The following is an 18,787-nucleotide window of genomic DNA, read 5'->3' as shown; positions in this document are numbered from 1 at the left end:
TTTGAGCCCTGAAGATGATCTCAATAAAGATCGAAACGTTGGCACGATAAAGAAAATGTTTTTCTGAAACCTACATCACACCAGACCGCATCTCACGATATCTGAATAAAAATGTTAATACTGGAAAAGAAAAACGTCTTGCTTTTCATTGTACATAAACAAAAAGGCACCACTGATTTCCACTTCAGTCCGATACTTTGCACTACACCTAGACAGCAGACCGAAGAGGCTGCTTTTGAGTGAGCTCTCGGAAGTGACATTATTATGCTTTGCCAATTTGGCTTCAGGCCCATGCATTCCACATCCATGCTAATTTGAATGTAAAATTCATGTGGAAATGGTACTTATTGAGTTGGAGAAAGGGTTTGACTGTTTGGCAAACAGGTCTCATATTTAAACTCATGTCATATAAATTTCCTAACTACCTAACACATTTAATTAGTAATTACCTAACCAACAGGAAATTTTTGCACAGTTTGATGCTTAAGGTCACTTTTAAGAAGTGAAAAACTTGGTTCCACGAAGGGTCTATCGATGGACCAACCTTTTTTAACATTTTTATAAATGACCTTTGCAAGGTAAAAACTACATCTGAATTTGCTCTCTTTGCTGATGATACGGCCTTTAGAAGAGCCACTTTAGGGTTGATTCTATCTGCAGAGAATTATCCTTAAATGTAGGTGGGTGTTTTAAATGTTTTTGAAAAATGGAGAATCAGGCCTAATGGTAGAAAGACGGAGGCAATACTGTTTCAAAGTCAAAGTAAATAACTCACCATTACCATGGGCACAGAATGTGAAATACGTTCGAATGAATCTGACCATCTCAAGAATCTTTGACCCGGCCTTTACTAAGTGTTCATTTATGGATAGTAAAAATAAAATCTTATAAATAACTTATAGTGCTCCGATTTGAGAAAATGTTTAAATCCAATTCTGCTAAGCTCCAGGAAGTCAAAAATGCTTCTCTAAGTATTATCATTGGGTTTCAGCGTTGGTCTAAGATAGACTACATGCATTTAACCATAAACACCTAGCTTAATAACCCATACCATTAGAGCAATAGTAAATTTTTAAAGTTCATGCGTAAATGCATATAAAATTTTTTTTTTTTATAATTGGGAAGACTTAAACTACCGAAAGCACATATTTTTTGAAAAATAATGAACATGTTGCTTAACATTAACTACAAACCGTACCAAGCTACTGAGAATAATGCCGTCTTTGTAATTTGAAAGCAAGGAAGGACATTTTCCTTTTTACAGCGGTTTGCCATATTCTTTCTGAATGTAGAAGATATATTCTTCGGGTGCAGTATATTTACAATAAAAGAATTTTTAAGTTTGTTGGATGGATCCAATTGGGCTGCATTGGTGGAATACACCAGGGCAGCGTGGATGTATAGGAAGGATTAGATTGAATGATAACATTGTTTTATTCTATTATTCGGCGTTATTATTATTTCTTTGAATTAATTAATCTTTTTATATAAGGTTTTGGTTGAAATGAAAAAGTTAGTGTCACGAGCGGGATTCGAAACCACGATCTTCGGCTCATGATAGCTCAAGTGCTTAGAGAAGCGGCGTATTTAGCCGAAGGTCGTGGGTTCGAATCCCGCTCGTGACACTAACTTTTTCATTTCGACCAAAACCTTACATCAAGATTAATTAATTGAAAGAAGTTATTTGGTCAATCGGACTATGAAATAAAATGTATTTATGTTTAATATATATTTTAAAATAAAATGCTTCTTATATTTAATGCAGACTAGGTGAAAAAGGTGCAATAATGCCCTAGAGCCAACTGAATAAACCTATGTAAATAAATACTGTAAATCAAAAATTATATGCAATAAAATTCATACATACTTATAAATATATAGTTAAATTTTACCAAGAAAGTCCGACAGGGGAATAAAATAAAATAATGGAAATAAGGTAATCAAAAAGAAACAGTCTTATATTTCATAGAGGTTTATGACCTTTTCGGCAATAAAGCGCTATTATGCAGATCAAAATATTGATAGTCTACGAGAGGCTGGATAATATTCAGGTTAAAAAACCGTACGACGGAAGTAAAACTGGAAAGCTAATAAAATAAAAATAGGAGAGTTCTGATATACTTGGCCTTGCTGATAACATGGACATTGAACTTAAACTTGATGAGATCCACATAAAAAACGGATAATAGAATCTAAGACGTTTTAAAATAATATTAATTATACACAGCATTTGTCGATATTAAGAAAGTTCTTTCACAAAGTTTGAGAACAAAAGGAACAGTTTGCAAATAAACTTCGAGTAAAAAGGGTCATAGCGGTGAAAAGATCTAATTTTAGTATCTCTGAACCTTTCTGCAATCTTGCAACGCGTGCAATAGAGATCAGTGCCAAGGAAAACTTGAGAAGGCAAGGATCAACATAACAATCAGGCAACCCTGAAGGCTTTGCAAACTTACTTTCACCTCGAAATAACACGTGACTCCTGGATAAACACAATATGCTTACTGTCAAGTGCGGTCCAGGATGTGAGGGTTTAGAAGGAAAATATGTCGGTCGTCTAAGCTAAAGATCGGTTTTGAACATTTTCCGTTCCAAAACTCGAGGGGGTTGTCGTGCGAGGACAACAGAAATCGTCAGATATTGGAAAACAACGCCTCGGGCTTAAAGCCAAGAGGTTAATTACCTTCTCCAAGGTAAAAGCAGCTCAATCTCTCTTTTAGCAAGCTGGATTTGAAAATCCTGCCAGACCTCCAACAGGTCATTGGCCAAAGACTTGAAAAACATGGGCAAAACTGAGGAAGACGCCGGTTCTGCAACTAGGAAGCGGAAACGATCGGACACATAATGCTCTCATGTGGGAGCTCTGGCCTACTAACGATTCAGATGGCCTGGCCGATATCGAAACACATAAATATGTGCAGCCTGCAATAGACAATTTTGATATAAAAAAGTCCTATTTATACACATTTCTCGTGTGCTATTACTCCATTGTCGCCATTTCACCTTCAAAATTGTCAGTTAATGCACTTTATCTATTTAATAATATTCTTCATATATTTCAAATAATAATAATAAGGAAAATATATAAACATATTAAATATATATAACATATTTGTTGTTCTGCGAAAATACAGGATTTCGTCGAGTCGTTGACCTTTGAAACTTCTGGCTTTCTAAATCCTCCCAAAATAAATTTCTCATCTCCACCACCCAAAATTACTTTTACTTTATTCACAATTACTTTTACTTCGTAACAAAGTAAGCAAACAGAATTTGTACTTTGTACGTTTTCGATCATATTGAATAATGACCTAAAATAACTATATAAAAACAAAATCATTTTATTGCAAGTCAGAATTCTTCATTTTCCACATTTTCCCAACGCGTGGCCAACTTTTTTATACTGAAACGGAAGAATTCTTAGTATTGAAATGAAAAATCTGAACATCATTTTCAAAAATTTTTCCTTTGGCGAAGTTGTATAAATTCCCAACATCCGTTGAAAATCTATTGGAGGCAAGTCTGGAGAATAAGGTGGATGCTGAAAAATTTCGTAGCCAAGCTCTTTCAATTTGTTTACAGTATATTTTGAAACATGAGGCGTGGCGTTGTTGTAGAGAGTGTAGGACCTTTCTAATTTACCAATGCAGGTTATTTTTTAAGTAATTTTGTATGCATTTCGTCAATTTCCTTGCAGTACGATGTAGAGGTAATGGTCTCACCTCTAGGCTAAAAGGAGTAGTGAATAATTCCAACCATGGAAAACCATACGGTCACCATCAATTTTTTTGGGTATGCATTTGGTTTTGGCATATGTCCTGGTCTTTCGTCGATGTTTAACCACTGTCCTAACCGACGCTGATTGTCTTACGTAATCAATTTTTCATAGAAAGCATTCTTTCAAAAAAAGGCTCGGTTTTTTTTGCCTGGCGAGCAACGAAACGCATGCCTCCTGGCGCTTTAACTGCTGTCGCTCTGTGAGCTCATGAGGGACTCGTAGAGCGAGCGTTTTGACTTTTCCTATGTTCCTTAATTGTCTTGATACATGTGCTGCGGGTCTTCTGTTTCATAGTGGTTTTCTTCCACATGAAGCTTAAGGACATCCTTGTCAATTAAAGTTGGATGTCTTCCGCGCGCTCGTTTTCTAATTCGGTATTCCTTCCGAAAACTTAACAAACCAACAGCGAATGGTCCGTTCATTTACACTCCCTTCCCCAAACGCCTTACTGGTGTTTCTTGCAGCCTCAGCTGCCGAAGCTTAAGTTTTAAGCTCATAAAGGAATACTACACGAAAATCAGGTGTTTCCATGTTCATATTTGGATGTATACTAAAAAGTGTGTAATGGATTAGGGAGATCATCATTTAAATAAAAGTGAAGGATTAATAACTAATAATAACTAATAACCCAATAATAACAATTGGAAGTAAACAACAGAAAACCGCCATATCCTCTCTGAATTTCTGAAACTATAAAATCGGACATTTCATGTGATAGAACCCTTTTTTTCAATAACGTACGTTTTCTGTTGTTTAGCAACCGCCGATCAATTTAATACACGGTGCATACTTGAAACACCGATAAGTAAGAAACATTTTCACATTAACAAGACACAATGAAACCTCCCAAACTAGACCTACAAAACCTTGGAACCAAAAAGCCGAAGCTTTACTGTATATGGGCATGTATAAAGACTCACTCTAATTCAAGCAAAACCTGTTTTGTTCTATCCAATAATAAACAGAAAATCAAAATTAAAACTCGAAAGTTACTCATTTGCAATAGTTTTTAAACAGTAAATACACTCAAAGACACAAAAAAATTGACACTCATATGTATTATTATTAGAACATTTGTATTTTGTTTAATGTGGAATTGGAGGCTTGGCCGTAAAATAATGAGCCGAAGTCGACAACGGATCTAATGGTTGATTTATAAAATAGTAGGCCAGTTTGTCGATCTGCCCCCTATCTGGCGCCGGTAAGGCTACAAAGAACATTATATAGTTTTTCGCATTTGGCTAAGACAAGATTAATGTATGTCGTCCACGTAAGTTTGCGGTCAATGTTTAAACCTAAAAACCTAACGTGTCTTTTGACAGGGAACTTGTGAATGCCCATTATAATTTCATTCGGTAAGTCTATTTTTCTTTTACGGGTAAACGGGCATATAACCGATTTAGAGACCGATATCGTCAGACCGTTCCGTTCGAGCCATTTGTCTAATTCGGATTAAACTCCATAAGTTTGTTCTTGCACATTGCTAAAGAATCTTCAATGACAGAGACAAATGTCGTCCGCGTATTGTATGATTCGGATCCAGTCCGGCAAAATAGAAGGTAAATCAGAAACGAACAAAGCATAAAGGATGAGACTAAGAATTCCACCCTGTGGAAGGCCATTATAGGAGGTTCTAGGACCTATCGAGGTGTCATTAATTTTGAAATATAGCTTCCTATCAGTGCTTAACATCAGAGTTTCTGATGAACCTTTTTGGCAAACCCATTTTATGCAGCTTAGAACCAAGGAGAAAAGTATTTACATTGTTATAAGCTCCGCTCACATCCAAGAAGACTGCCAACACCGTCTTATTGTTGGTGAGAGCCAATTGAACATCTGAGATCAACGATAATTGCGCATCGGTTACTGTTTTTCCCGAAACTGGAATGAGAAATAGGGAATTTACCGTTTCGTTCAGCCCACCACTCTAGACGCGTTTTTAAAATGCGTTCGTAGGTTTTTTGAACACAAGACACCAAAGATATCGGACGATATGAATCAGCGAGATGAGGCGGTGTACCTGTTTTCTTGATTAGAATAACCAAGGTTTCTTTCCACCGATTTGGGATCTGTCCGTCTTCCCAGAATTGGTTTAATATCTTCAGCAAACTGCTTTTGGCAAATGTGGGTAGACTGTAATACTTGCGTATGACCTCCGATTACCTCCCGAGCTCGCGGGAATAAGAAGAATCGGAGTGCCGAGGGCGTATAGCCATCGAGGAGCTATGACAATGCTGACATGATCCGTATGTCCCTCGAATGGTGGACGGGGGCGGATGTTTTTCGGTGGTGGTCGTATGGGCGCCTTTACCGAAGGCATAGTCTTTTCTAGGGGGTGGTTAGAGATTCCACTAAAATCGAAACCTAGACTGGACCGCATCCGGAGGTTACGACGCTACACCCAGGGAGATAGAGTTGGCTTCTCTGTGCGTGGGAGACTTGGCCGACCAACTTTTGGGTTTCCCTTTATGCGCGGCACTGGTTAAGTGCACAATGTTAACCCACCCTCTCGGAAGGAGCAAGCGGGAGAAGCCGACATGTCGGTAGCCCGCTGCGGGCTTCTACACCGAACCTCGGAAGAAGTAGATTTTCCGTGCGCGGAGGTGAGTTGCTCCTAACTTGAGAATCTGAACGTGTGATAAGGATTATGTGCTAGGTGTTGCCTCAGTGTTAAATGACATTGAGACAAGAGTGGGACAATTGAGACGTAATCCCTACATCTTCCAAGTACTGGATGACTAATCGAGTTATCGTCGGTCGCGCGAAGTAAACAAATACATGGACAAATACATAACAAATACAACAAATAAATGGATCGAATAGGACCAAAGCTGCCAGAAGAACTTCCTCAATGTACCTTAGAGCGATTAAAGAACCATTCTGTATAATAATCTGTTGGGTAAGGGTGCATGGACGTTGAATCCAACCCATACTATAACTATGTCTTTGCAACTGACTCACGCTTGGCTCATGAAATCTTCTCCATCCATGGCCCTGGTCATCTGCATGGCACAAACCAAACCGACACATTCATAAAGATAACAGCCCCCATTGTTCAAGTGTCGAAGCGAGATGCTGATCTGCGAATAATCGCTTTTCTTCTCTGATGCGGGACATCTTGCGGTACTAGGCTACATTCACGATGCCTTCTGATGACTGTTTTAAAGCTCACCCTTAAATTATGGATCGTTTGAAGTTGACTACATATCAAGGAAGCAGCTAAATGAGGTTCTGTAGTGGGTAAGAGTAAAATGGTCGTCTATAGTATAACTCAGTCGACCATTACCTTCTCTTCGATCGAGACTTCCCGTGGCCGGCCCTAAACCGTTGAAAGACCACCATAGGTGGTAAAGCTCGGCACACCCAGGACTTGGGCGGCCCAGGACAAGTTATTAATGTTTTGTTTACGTTTTAAATGTTTTACTGGGTCCCTGGACATTCAGGGCATAGAGGCAACGTAAAGGTTGGCATGATGGGCAAAAAGGGGGCCAACATGGACTCTCTGGGCCCTGAACCCTACTGTGGCTTAGTAGCCTGCTACAAAAGGGGATACATTCCAAAACGGATCCTTAACGAGTCCAAAACCTGATGGAACAATACCACAGATATGAGGACCATTCGCAAAACTTACAAAAGAATTAATGAAAGGAAACCGCAACCGGAAACCTATCCGCTTAAGAAAGCACATGCACTGGACTGGAGTACAGACGGAAGAACAACTGTGCTGTTATTATATATACTGCCAGGAAGAGGAGGAAACGCAGAACACATTCTATGTTTCGGTGAAGATCAGGCTCTTGCAACTAGTACAAAAAAATCCACAAGCATGAGCCTACACCAAGGAGCCGCTGGCAAAGCTGTGGAGGCTGATTAATTACCTAAAGCTGGCCAGTGAGTTATCAATAACAGGGGAGCACAATAGATCTATTCAGGTCGAGGTGCCTTGTGGCCGCCTCTTTTATCACTATCCATATCCCTAACTAGCCAAAAATTTACCTATCAAAAGTTATCTTACTAACCTGACCTTACGAAATTCGACAACGTTCTTTGCACCGTCATTTTAACGATACTCTTCCTCGAGATATAGCTGAAATTGATTTTAATAAATTATAATGTATTAGAATAAAAATATATTATACAATTATAATTACTGGAAGGAATTCAACGACAATTTTAGGTACTTGTAAATATAATAAATCAGCAATATATGGACTATTTCGTTCCATTGCTTGTTTTCCATCCTTCATGTAATTTTGTAATTCCGTCCTCGTAGAACACCTCAGGTTTGGAACGATGTGGTTTCTGCATTCCTCGGGTGAAGGATTTTTTCACATTATAGTTTAGCAGAGCCTATGTTGGGTGGGGTAACACATCACAGCTAAAACTCTATCATCCTCTTTGCGTCTTGGGCTAGCGTTATCCTGGTAGAAAACAATCTCTTGCGATTAGCCAAATCCGGTAGTGTATGGTCAATTGCTGAATAGCTTATGTTCAATATACAGTATAATTAACGGTTTGCTTGGGTAGAAGAAGTTCATAATAAAGCAATAAAGCACCCCCTTCCAATCCAACCAAATGAACACCTTGTGATTTAACCCGGCTTGAAGAAGTTGTTGATCGTGGGTCGCTGAGTTTTTTCCAAGACTTTTCTCAAAGATTGAAAGACGACCGAAGCGTTTTGCGTCTTCTAATTGTAAGTTTAATATCCACTTCTAAACAGAGGAAACCACTTACGGATGGTGCTTTCTCCTAAACCGTCTTCACCATGCATTTCAAACATTATCCCCATTCCTTTGCGGTAAAAAAAACCCTCCCCCTCAAATATCGTAAATGTACTATTTTTTCTTGCATTTTAAATTAGCAAAAATACGAGATTTCATACAAAACTGACAAATAAGAATTATCTTGTCCAAAATAAACATTACTTCAATACACAAGAGTGATAAAATTGAATTATTGAAAAACGGTAGGGAATTATTTTGCAACCCAATATAGTAATAATAATAAAGTTAGTATTGTAGTAATATAGTAATGACTATGAAATTTATTCTTGAGGTCTGCAGGGTTAGCTTCGTATTTTCCGATTATTTTGGTCTGCCTATCCGCCCTGCTTTTCGTCTTTCAACATAAAAAGATAGCGAAAAGCCGAAAATTTGCTGACAGATCGAAAGAGCGAGGATAGGCGGACCAAAATAATCGGAAACAACCATGCTGTAACCTTAAAATTTCCCCATGACATAAATAATGAGGAAGGACATTCAATAGGAAAACAGTGAATATACAAATTAAAATCTTATTGTTTAAAATTATCACAATAACATGTTATAATTGGGGGAAAAAAGCACTATTCAGAAAAAAATGATCAGAAACGACCAAGCTCAAGTTCATTTTAGATATGTAACTTACTGTGAAATTTCTACATCGGGTCTGCTTGCTGATAAACTTATAAGTTCATCCTGGTCCGGCTGTTCTCGCTGTTTTTGGTCTGTCAAACGTTTTGGCATTTAATCATCTTTATTAGCTCTGCTATTTTTTTTCCGATCGTGTTTAGTAATGGGGAAAAACATTGCTATACAGTACTGCTAACCATAAAACGGTATGCAAAACTACAGGTTCTTCACCTCGCATATTTCGACAAATTTTCGTAAAATATAATAATCCCACACTCCTAGCAATAATGTGTATAATAATCCAAGTCTTATGTTTTCGCTTTATGTTTGTGTTGTATCTTTCGCCAAAATCCAGCTGAACACAATTTCAAAAAAGGGACAATTTTTTAATCAAAACCATATTATATTTTATTTCAAACGCACCTACAAATATGAAGAAATTTCAAAACGAGTCTGACGGATCAAATCAGCGAAGATAGGCGTACCATCGTGATCGAAAGAACAAGTTTTGTGCAACATCACGCAGCCCTCAACAAAAAATTCTCACAATGAAAATTTGAGTCTAGCAGCTTGTCATCATGGGGTCTGACCGACAAAAGCTAATACAGACATATCAGGATGATCCTATAGGTTCATTACATGACAGGACTAACCCAGATCCCACAAAAATTGGACAAATCTCACACTATGCGAAACAAACAATAAGTTATGACCAAACCTTAGTTTATATTGCGTTGTATTAATTAATTTTTTTAACAATTAAATCTATATGTTGTTTTATTCTAGTGAAGATGGCTAAGTACCGAGATGAATGTGATCGGGAGTCACTTATGTTTCCGCTAGGCCCCTAGATAAATTTCAAGTGCGGGAATGGCTTTAAAGGAGAAAGTACTGTCCGTGAGTGGTTCGTTATGTTCAGAAGATAATTTCTATTTCGACAACGCATTTTACCGCCCTTTTTAACGTTTTGACGACGTCCAACCGAAGGCTTATTTGAAAACAATCCCCTTATGAGTCAACACGCCACCCACGGGCCTATGAGACATTTGTACGTCCTTGGGCGAGTTTCTCGTGATGAGGTACGATCGTTGAACACTGTGAGAAATATTTGCAGCATGTCTTAAAACGCAATTACACCGGCAACGCGGTAAACCATAATGTCCCGAGATCCTGCCTAAAAAAGCACCGTTATCCGAAGTGGGACCGCGCCCCAAACAAGGCAAAACCGTGCATCTGGTCGGACTAAAAGCGAGTCTTTTATTATGTGCTACTTGCACGGCCTACACTGCAGACAGGTTAATGTCGGCATTGAGAAAAACCGTCCTGTGTGTGTGTGTTTTTTTTTTTTTGGACGTCTTTTGTCCACGGCCGCCCTCACGCCTCGTAACAAGGAGGACAAAAATTAGTGGAATTTGAAGAGGATGTCCTCCCCCATCCGCCTGATTCAACTGTCCTTGCGGAGCCTGTCTTCCACTTATAGCCCAACAGGCCTCACACAATCGATTTCATTTGATTCCAAGGAAATTCCAAAAAAGAACTTCGCCCTTAAAATAATGAAGTTACATATAGCATTTTGTAGCCGCGTCAAAGCATTTGATTGCAAGAAACTTAACTTACAGTATCATCTTCATAATTTTTGCATTTGAAACAATCCTTCAACAATATTTCAAAATAAAAAAAGCAATGACAATATACAAAAAAGAAAAAGAAAAAAGAAAACCTTTGTATTAATATAAATCTGTTTGTGTGCGTGTCTTGAAACGATGGAAAACGGGTCAACATTTTTCTCTGTTTGTTTTAATTACTAATCACCACCGACCGCCCTTTGTTTCATTAATTAATTAATATTCTTGATGTAAACCGCTGCTGGTTGCTCACCCAGATTTAACCTTCGATATAGAGACACTTGAAAGTTCCAAGTCGAATTTTTATGCTTACTATAAAGACTCAAACCGATCATCCTTTACGTTTTGTTTTTACCGTGTCATCAAAGTTGAAAATTTGATTTTGCAGGTTGATTTTCAACAAAATAACATCAATTTAGAAATAGGCAGTGCTTTATGAGATTTTCAAGTGCAACTTTTTGTCCTAGCAAAAGTTTTTTAAGTCTTAAGAATATCTCGGTAAATGTGTTGTTTTTCATTTGAATAAGCGGGTTGTCTCTAGTGCTTGCAGTCAGCAATTGTTAATATTCAGCAATAAGAAAATACGACCACTATATAAGAATGGTGTCCGAGTTGATCGAAGTCACGATAGCTCAAGTGGTAGAGCAGCGACGTATTTAGCCTTCCCTCACACTCACTCTCTTTCTTTCTGTTTTACCTTTAATTTATCTGCATGCGAATATTTCTAGTTACGTTCTTCTTTTTCTTGTTCGTTTTATCTGTCTATCTACTTTCTCTATCTATCTATCCTCTCCCTCATCTTTCTCTCTCTCTTTCATTTGATTTATATTTTTTATCTCTTTTCGCTTGTTTTGTTCTTGATTATTCAACACCTTCAGTGGTTAGTATGTGCGTTAATGTCGATATAGTCCTATTTAAACTATAACATCGATCAAGCCCTTCAGATCTCGCCAAAATGTTAACCACTCATAAAAAATAAAAAGTTTTGTTCTTATGAAGTAATAAATGTACATTACACATTAAACATTGTAAATACCAGACATCAAGAACGATTACACATTGAACAAATGGACAAAAGTCGATCTAGAATCTTCATAGGTTCTTTTTCATTGTTATATTCGTTCATTAAATTTCCTTTAAATATCATGACAATATTGTTAACCCATCTACTTTCCTACTTGTATACAGTTGATGTATTGCAAATACATAAGACGACCCGCTCGTTTTGGTCCAAGAGTACCAAGTCTTGCTAGCCTGCTTCACACGCTGGAATATAAAAAAAGGAGGAATAAGAAGAGAGTGAGAGGGATTCGACTTGAGCCGTTGGTGGGGTAGCAGCACTTGCTGACCCACATGGGGATCCAGTGTCGAACAGTTCACCGTGAGGAAATCACCTGTTTCATACCATCGTTCAAATCTACGGCATCTACCAATTAAAGGATACACAATAAGCGTTTGAAAAAAAAAATTAAGGTATACTAAGTTAATATTACTGTTTATTACGAGTGTAATATTTAATATGTGTTTTATTTCATTAGTTGTTATTCATAAAAACTTATTTTTTGACTATTGTTTTGATAAATTTAAATAGACGATTGTTCAATCAATAAACAACATCGTGAAGTCTACGGTCTGATAGTAAAAATGAGACTAGTAATAAACGAGATAGTTTTTTTTTATTTAAATTTTTTTTAAATAATAGTGAATTTGAAATTTTAAATATTCTTCAGCTTCATTCTTCATTTTGTGTGATCACGATGTATAAACAAACAAAAAAAATTTTTTTTTACATCATCACTTTAAAAGGCCGAAAGGTATCATACTTTCCCTTATCAATTGGACGAAGTTCACTTTTGACAAAATTTGATGTTTAAGTGCAAAGGAAATTAATTGAGAAAATAAGCCAGGACTTGTTTTCATTAAAGATGCATGCAAAACGAATTTTTTTAAAATCAATATTTTTTATGTAGTGAACTGAATACAATTTTATGATATATGCAAAATTAATTTTTTTAATTAATATTTTTTATGTATTGAACTGAATACAATTTTATGACTGTTGTTAGAACAGGTTTTTTAAGACATCATCAATTTCCCTTGATAGCACTGTTAGTAAAATTATTAGTAAAAATTGTCTTTAAAAGAAGCAATGCAGGTTGTTTTAATTAAGCTGTATTGTTAATTATTCATTACTGATAATTAGCAAAAGGATGGATTATAAGCTGGACTTTTAGTTGATGACAATTAAATTTTAAAACCAATTGAACATTTTAAGATGTTGCAGAACAATACTGTGTACTTTGCAAGGGTGTTCAGGCACAATCAAAATTTTTGGATTTTGGAGTACATACTCGGGAAAATTTTAAAATTATCTATGTTTAATGACAGGAAAATTTAATAAATAAAATAAGTAGGTAGAAAATTAAAAATAATTGGTGTGTTTATGTTGGCCGACCAGATTTCTCCTGGCCCCTCGAGATGACGTGATAATTCTAGACTATCCTCTTGCTGTATAATCGATTGTTGGGAGGGAATCAGCTAACGGAGTCGGTCTCTCGGAGAAGACACACTCACACTGACACACGGTAGATCGCCTGACCCCCAACGAGAAAGAAGGAAAGAACTGGTCCTTTCCCCCCGGCCCCCAGCGAGTTTTCGTTGTTGGTCAACGGTTTGAATGTTCTCTGGGACCGTTCACAGCAAGATAGTAACAGTTTCGATAATAAAATTTCCCGATGATGATAAAACAGTCAAGATGAGTGTAACTGTCGTCTTAAAGATTGACCTTTTCTCGACTAGTTGTGCATCAGTCTGGTGTCTTTTTTTTATATGTCATCTTAACTCCTTATTTTGTTTAAATCTTAAGGTGAAAAATTTATTTAAAGTAATTGAATCAGGATATCGTAGTGTAGTTTTAAAGGCACACTTCTTTAATACCGCATAAAGCATGTGCCAATTTCGTTCAAATTAGCATTATTGTGGTCGAGGAAATTTCGAATGCCTGTCACATTGTGTGCTTTCTCTTTTCCCCAAGACGTACCGCACTGGCCGGACAAACCTTTATGTAATAAAAACAAAAGGCGAAATTTGATAACCCTGTGTTAACGAGATTATTTGGCTAAAAAAAGTCTTACGTATCGCTAAACGACCCCACAAGCGTAGTACATTAATAAAATTGAAGAAAATAAGCTTTTTTTTGGTATTTCAAAAATTTTCCAGCGTCATTTTGTTACGATGAGCCGGGTTAACATATTCGCCCCCTCTTTCAGGCTTACGATTATTGTTTTGTTTTTTTCAAGTAGAATTTCAACATAGCGTTTCATTGAGTTGTAATGTATTATTCATTCAGCACTTAAAGGAGGACTTTTGTTGTGACACGTCGAAGAAAGTTTTAACGAAGATATTAGCACAGTGAAATGGATTAAGCCTGTTTAATATGCATGTATCATCAGACATTATCATATTCCAGGTATAAATAAAAATATCGACATTACCCATAGAACCTATAGAATGGAAATCAAATCAACAAAAACTCTCTTGGAACATTAAATTACAAAGAATTTTTTTACACAGAAATATAACGATCAACAAAATTAATATTAAAATAATCAAAATTTGCTTTGGTTTATTGGTTATGGAAGAAGAAAGTAAACAACATGAACTGTTGGTTTTATGCAAATTGGTCAAATCAAGGACATATATATGAAAATAGATCTTACTGCGCTTCAAGTTCACGCTTTTTAAAAATTAATAATAATAATAATAATAATATGTTTATTAATAAAGCTATTTACAAAATAAAATATCTCAGCGAAAACATTTTTATTTTTGCCTGGATACTAATCCGTTAGCAGAGTTGCAATACATTTTTTTACAATTTTTGTTATTTATTTCTTTTTATTACTCTTATTCTTACTAATAATTAAGTTCTCTGATAAGTAAATTTCTAAAATATATAGAATCTTTTAAATAATTACATAGTAAACCCCAGTTTAGATAATTACATAGTTCAGAGTCTGTTAAATTATCTTTCTTAAAGTGTTTTATTCTTTATGGCTTTAAAATAGGACAGACTGCAATATTTAGTTTTCTATCTTTAATTTCTTTTAGGTTACACAATGAACAAAGTTGACAAGTATTAGTAGTTTTTATAACATTTTAATGAGAAAAATTATATTTTGTTTATTAGGCAAGATTCTTAGATGAAGCCAAATTAGTTTCTCGATGTTACTAAAATTGTCATCTAGTATTGTTTTTAAATTATTTGCGAGTTTGAACCTACTTCTTAGGTCTGTGTGTTTTTTGCATGTTATTAAAACATGTTTAACAGTGATTATTGCTCCGCAATCTGGACAGCCTGGAGCAGACTCCCAGGATATCAAGTGACCATGCGTCAATCGACAGTGCCCTATCCTCAGTCTAGCCAAAGTACTGGGTTTTTGTAAGGATGTGTCCCACTCTTTGACAGAAGCCTCAATTTCCCGAAGTTGGTTATTCCTCACTCTCTGCCTTCCCCTTGTGACCATATAACTTTTTAGTAAATGAATTAAAATCTTCGTAAGGTACTTCAATTATTTTATATCCTTCTGTTATAGCTTTCTTTGCTGCGCGGTCAGCGTCTTCATTCCCGATTATGCCACTATGACCCGGGATCCATAAGTAGCACACAGACTGATTTTTAAATTTGTTTGCTATTGTAAGAAGAATATCTTGTACTCTAGTAGTCGTGAAAAGGATTGTAAGGGTGCAGATGGCAGAAAGAGACTCGGAAACTATTACATTAGGGGACATGCTGAGACATTTATTTATGGATAGTAGTTCAGCTGTAAAATTACCACAGACCGTTGTCAAAGAGAACATCATTTTCCTATTGTCACAGACGAATGCAGCACCAAAGCCATCATTTTCTTTTGACCCGTCTATAAATACTAAAGTTAAGCCCTTATAAGAGCTTGTTAAGGAATTCTTCTCTATATACGTAGACTTGGGTTGTATCTTTGGGAAAACGTTTCAAAGATAAGAATCATTCTATTCTTTTTCTTTTTGGAAAAGCAAAACGTTTCCATTTGCTAGGGATGGCAGTTAGCCATTCGTTATGAGTTTAACATTAGTAAACGATTTAGAGTGTAAATAAGTGATGTTACAATTTAGCTTGGGGTACATTCCATAAAAAATCCCATTTCCAGCTTTTATTGCTGCATTGGATTTTCTTCTAAACTTATGTTGAATATTTACTTAAATTTGATTCCCAGGTTTTTTCTACATTTTCGTTTACATCTGTGCTAATATTGAACTGACTACATTTCTTCCATGAGTTAAACCAAAGAATATTTTTATTTATTATTTGTTTACATATAATTTTTGGGAGTATATAATCAGGCAGTTTTAAAGTTCTTGAAATGTATTTTAAATGCAGTCAAAACGTATCCTGCGTAACAGCCTTGCCTCAGCTCCTCTCAGGAATGATGATGGAAATTGGATAATTTTCCATAAAGAAAAGTCCAAAACATTTGTGATCTCTCCGAGATATTCAAACCTCATAACTTAATCGATACTGAACGCGATAAATTTATATCAGATTCACTTATGACACCTATACCACTAGATCTGCCACCTAAACGAATAATTCCAAAACAAGTATTACAAGAAATACGACAGCTTCCTAAAAAAATCACCTGGTCATGATTTGATAACAGTTGAAGAGCTGAAGTTCTTCAAGAACTTCTGAAAAAACCGTCGTCTTTCTGAATTTATTTAACGCAATTTTAAGAACTACACAGTTTCCCATAAAATGCAAACTTTCTTATATTAAAATGATCCCAAAGCCCCATAAAAATTTAAGCCCCCCCCCATCATCTTATCGTCTTGTTAGTTTGTTACTCGCCCCTTCTAAATTTTTGGAAATACAAAAGAATTATCTCTAGTGCTACTTCAAATCATCTTAACAGACCATCAATTTGGCTTTCGAACCCATCAATCCACCACTCAGCAACTTCACAGTGTTATTGCATTAGTCCATGTCTCGAGCAGAAACTGTACGCGACTGAGTGTTTCTAGATGTTCCTCAGGCCTTCGAAAACGTATGGCATGAGGGATTATTACACAAATTAAAATGATTTTTTACCCCAGGCCTATTATATGATTATACAATAATGCCTTAAAGAGAGATATTTCGCAGTAAGCCAGGGTAGGAGACTCCTGAGATGGAAGAAATGCTTGCAGGTGTGCCACAAGGGTCAATTCTCGCTCCGCTGTTGTACACAATTTTTAGTTCTGAGAATACACTTACTGCCACATATGCAGATGACACCGCCATATTTACAAGTCATCACTCTTCTACACAAGCTTCACTTATGTTACAAAACCATATATCAACAATTGAAAAATGGAGGAATCTTTGGAAAATAAAGTTTAACTCTTCAAAGTCACAACATATCACCTTTACACTCCGTTCTGAAGCTTGTTCTAGCAAATACTTATACACACACTGTTCATCCGTCAAAGTTGTCTATTTAGGACTTACATTTAATAGAAGACTAACTTGGAATCTTCACACGCGATTAAAAATCGGACACTCAACAAAGGATTTAAAATGCTTTATTACCTACTCAACCGACAATCAAAATTACCATTAAAATCAAAACTTTCGGCATACACGTACCTACTCAAACCTTTTCGGTGCCAAGCTGACGGATCGGCCAAATATTCCAATATGCAAATATTACAAAGTTTTCAATCCAAAATTTTAAGACTAATTGTTTCTGCCCCTATTTTGTAAACAGTAACACATTTCACTCAGATCTTCACATGCCAACAGTTTTTTCATCTATTAAAACTTATTACAGACGTTTTCATAGTCAATTACATAATCACACTAACATACAAATACGATTACTCCATTACCCATAATTACCACGTAAACGTCTGAAAAGAATATAGATAAGGGACTTCTTAAATGATTAATATAATTGTATTAATCCAGAGCGGCTGCCAATGGGTAACTTTCTCTATAACGCTCGTAATGCCATAAACACATAAATTATCCAATCTGCTGGTGGTATATAATATGTACAGTTGTACAAATAAACGAAGTAAAAAAAAATGCAGTCCCAAAGTATACACATACATACTATTCATTCCTATTTCTAAACTTAGAATATAATTAGGACTATTGTTTGGAAGGTTGAGCAGTCTTTTCACAAAAAATTTCTGTAGTTGCTCAACTTTGTCAAAGATTTGGAAATCTCAAACTTGGGCTGCATAACAAACTACTGTCCGAGACGCTGCGTAAAACATTCTAAGTTTGGAGTTCATAGGTATTTTTGAATTTAAATAAAACATTCTTCCAAGCAGAATTAATCCCGGATTTTGCTTTATTTATTTTGGCCCGAAAATGAGCATTAAAATTCAATAAAGGAGTCAAGTATACACCTAAATATTTAGAGATTTTTATTACTTCTATTTCCTTGCCTTTGAAGAAACATTTTTTTTTAAAATTCTCCTACCTGTCCCATTGCAAATCATTATTTTGGCTTTATCTAAATTAACCACCACAACCCAAAGATTGCAGTATTCACCCAGGAAATTCATCAATTAATTAATTGTACCATGGTTGACCGCGACTAGTATAACATCATCAGCGTACATTAACGCACGCACTTTTACATCTCCTACACTCGCACTTCCTCCAATTTCCTCTATTGTGATCTAGGAATAAAATTATTATAAGAAAAATCCATTGTAAGCTAATGTAAAATCAAGAGAATTGCCGAACTACATTCACTGTGAAGCAACATTCACCTTTGTGTTGTTTATTTCTTGGGATTATTTTTTTACAAACGCACACGCAGCCAGGCACACGTTATACATAACAACAGTTGTTATATAATTACAATTGTTACTAAAAATCTGATCAAATTTGAGCAGTTTTTTCATATCTGAAGTTCATTTGTGAGTAGAACTGTACTGATTTAGGCCTTGAGACTTCAATTATT

The 18,787-nt window shown here is 36.0% G+C and overlaps 1 protein-coding gene across 2 annotated transcripts in view; it reads left to right on the top strand.

Annotated features, from left to right (window-relative positions):
• Positions 1 to 12,184: 12,184 nt before the first annotated feature.
• LOC106669825 (cingulin) overlaps positions 12,185 to 18,787 on the top strand; it is a 40,554-nt gene continuing 33,951 nt past the window's right edge. For both annotated transcript variants that reach the window (XR_002910127.1, XM_024226183.1), the window contains exon 1: positions 12,185 to 12,266. The gene's annotated coding sequence lies outside the window, so the exon portion shown is untranslated. The remainder of the gene's footprint in view (positions 12,267 to 18,787) is intronic.

Source organism: Cimex lectularius, unplaced genomic scaffold (genome assembly GCF_000648675.2).
Source record: "Cimex lectularius strain Harlan isolate CLEC.00 unplaced genomic scaffold, Clec_2.1 scaffold76, whole genome shotgun sequence".
NCBI classification, from domain to species: domain Eukaryota; kingdom Metazoa; phylum Arthropoda; class Insecta; order Hemiptera; family Cimicidae; genus Cimex; species Cimex lectularius.
The sequence above is the reverse complement of the archived record's forward strand: the minus strand, read 5'-3'. Positions and strand labels throughout refer to the sequence as shown.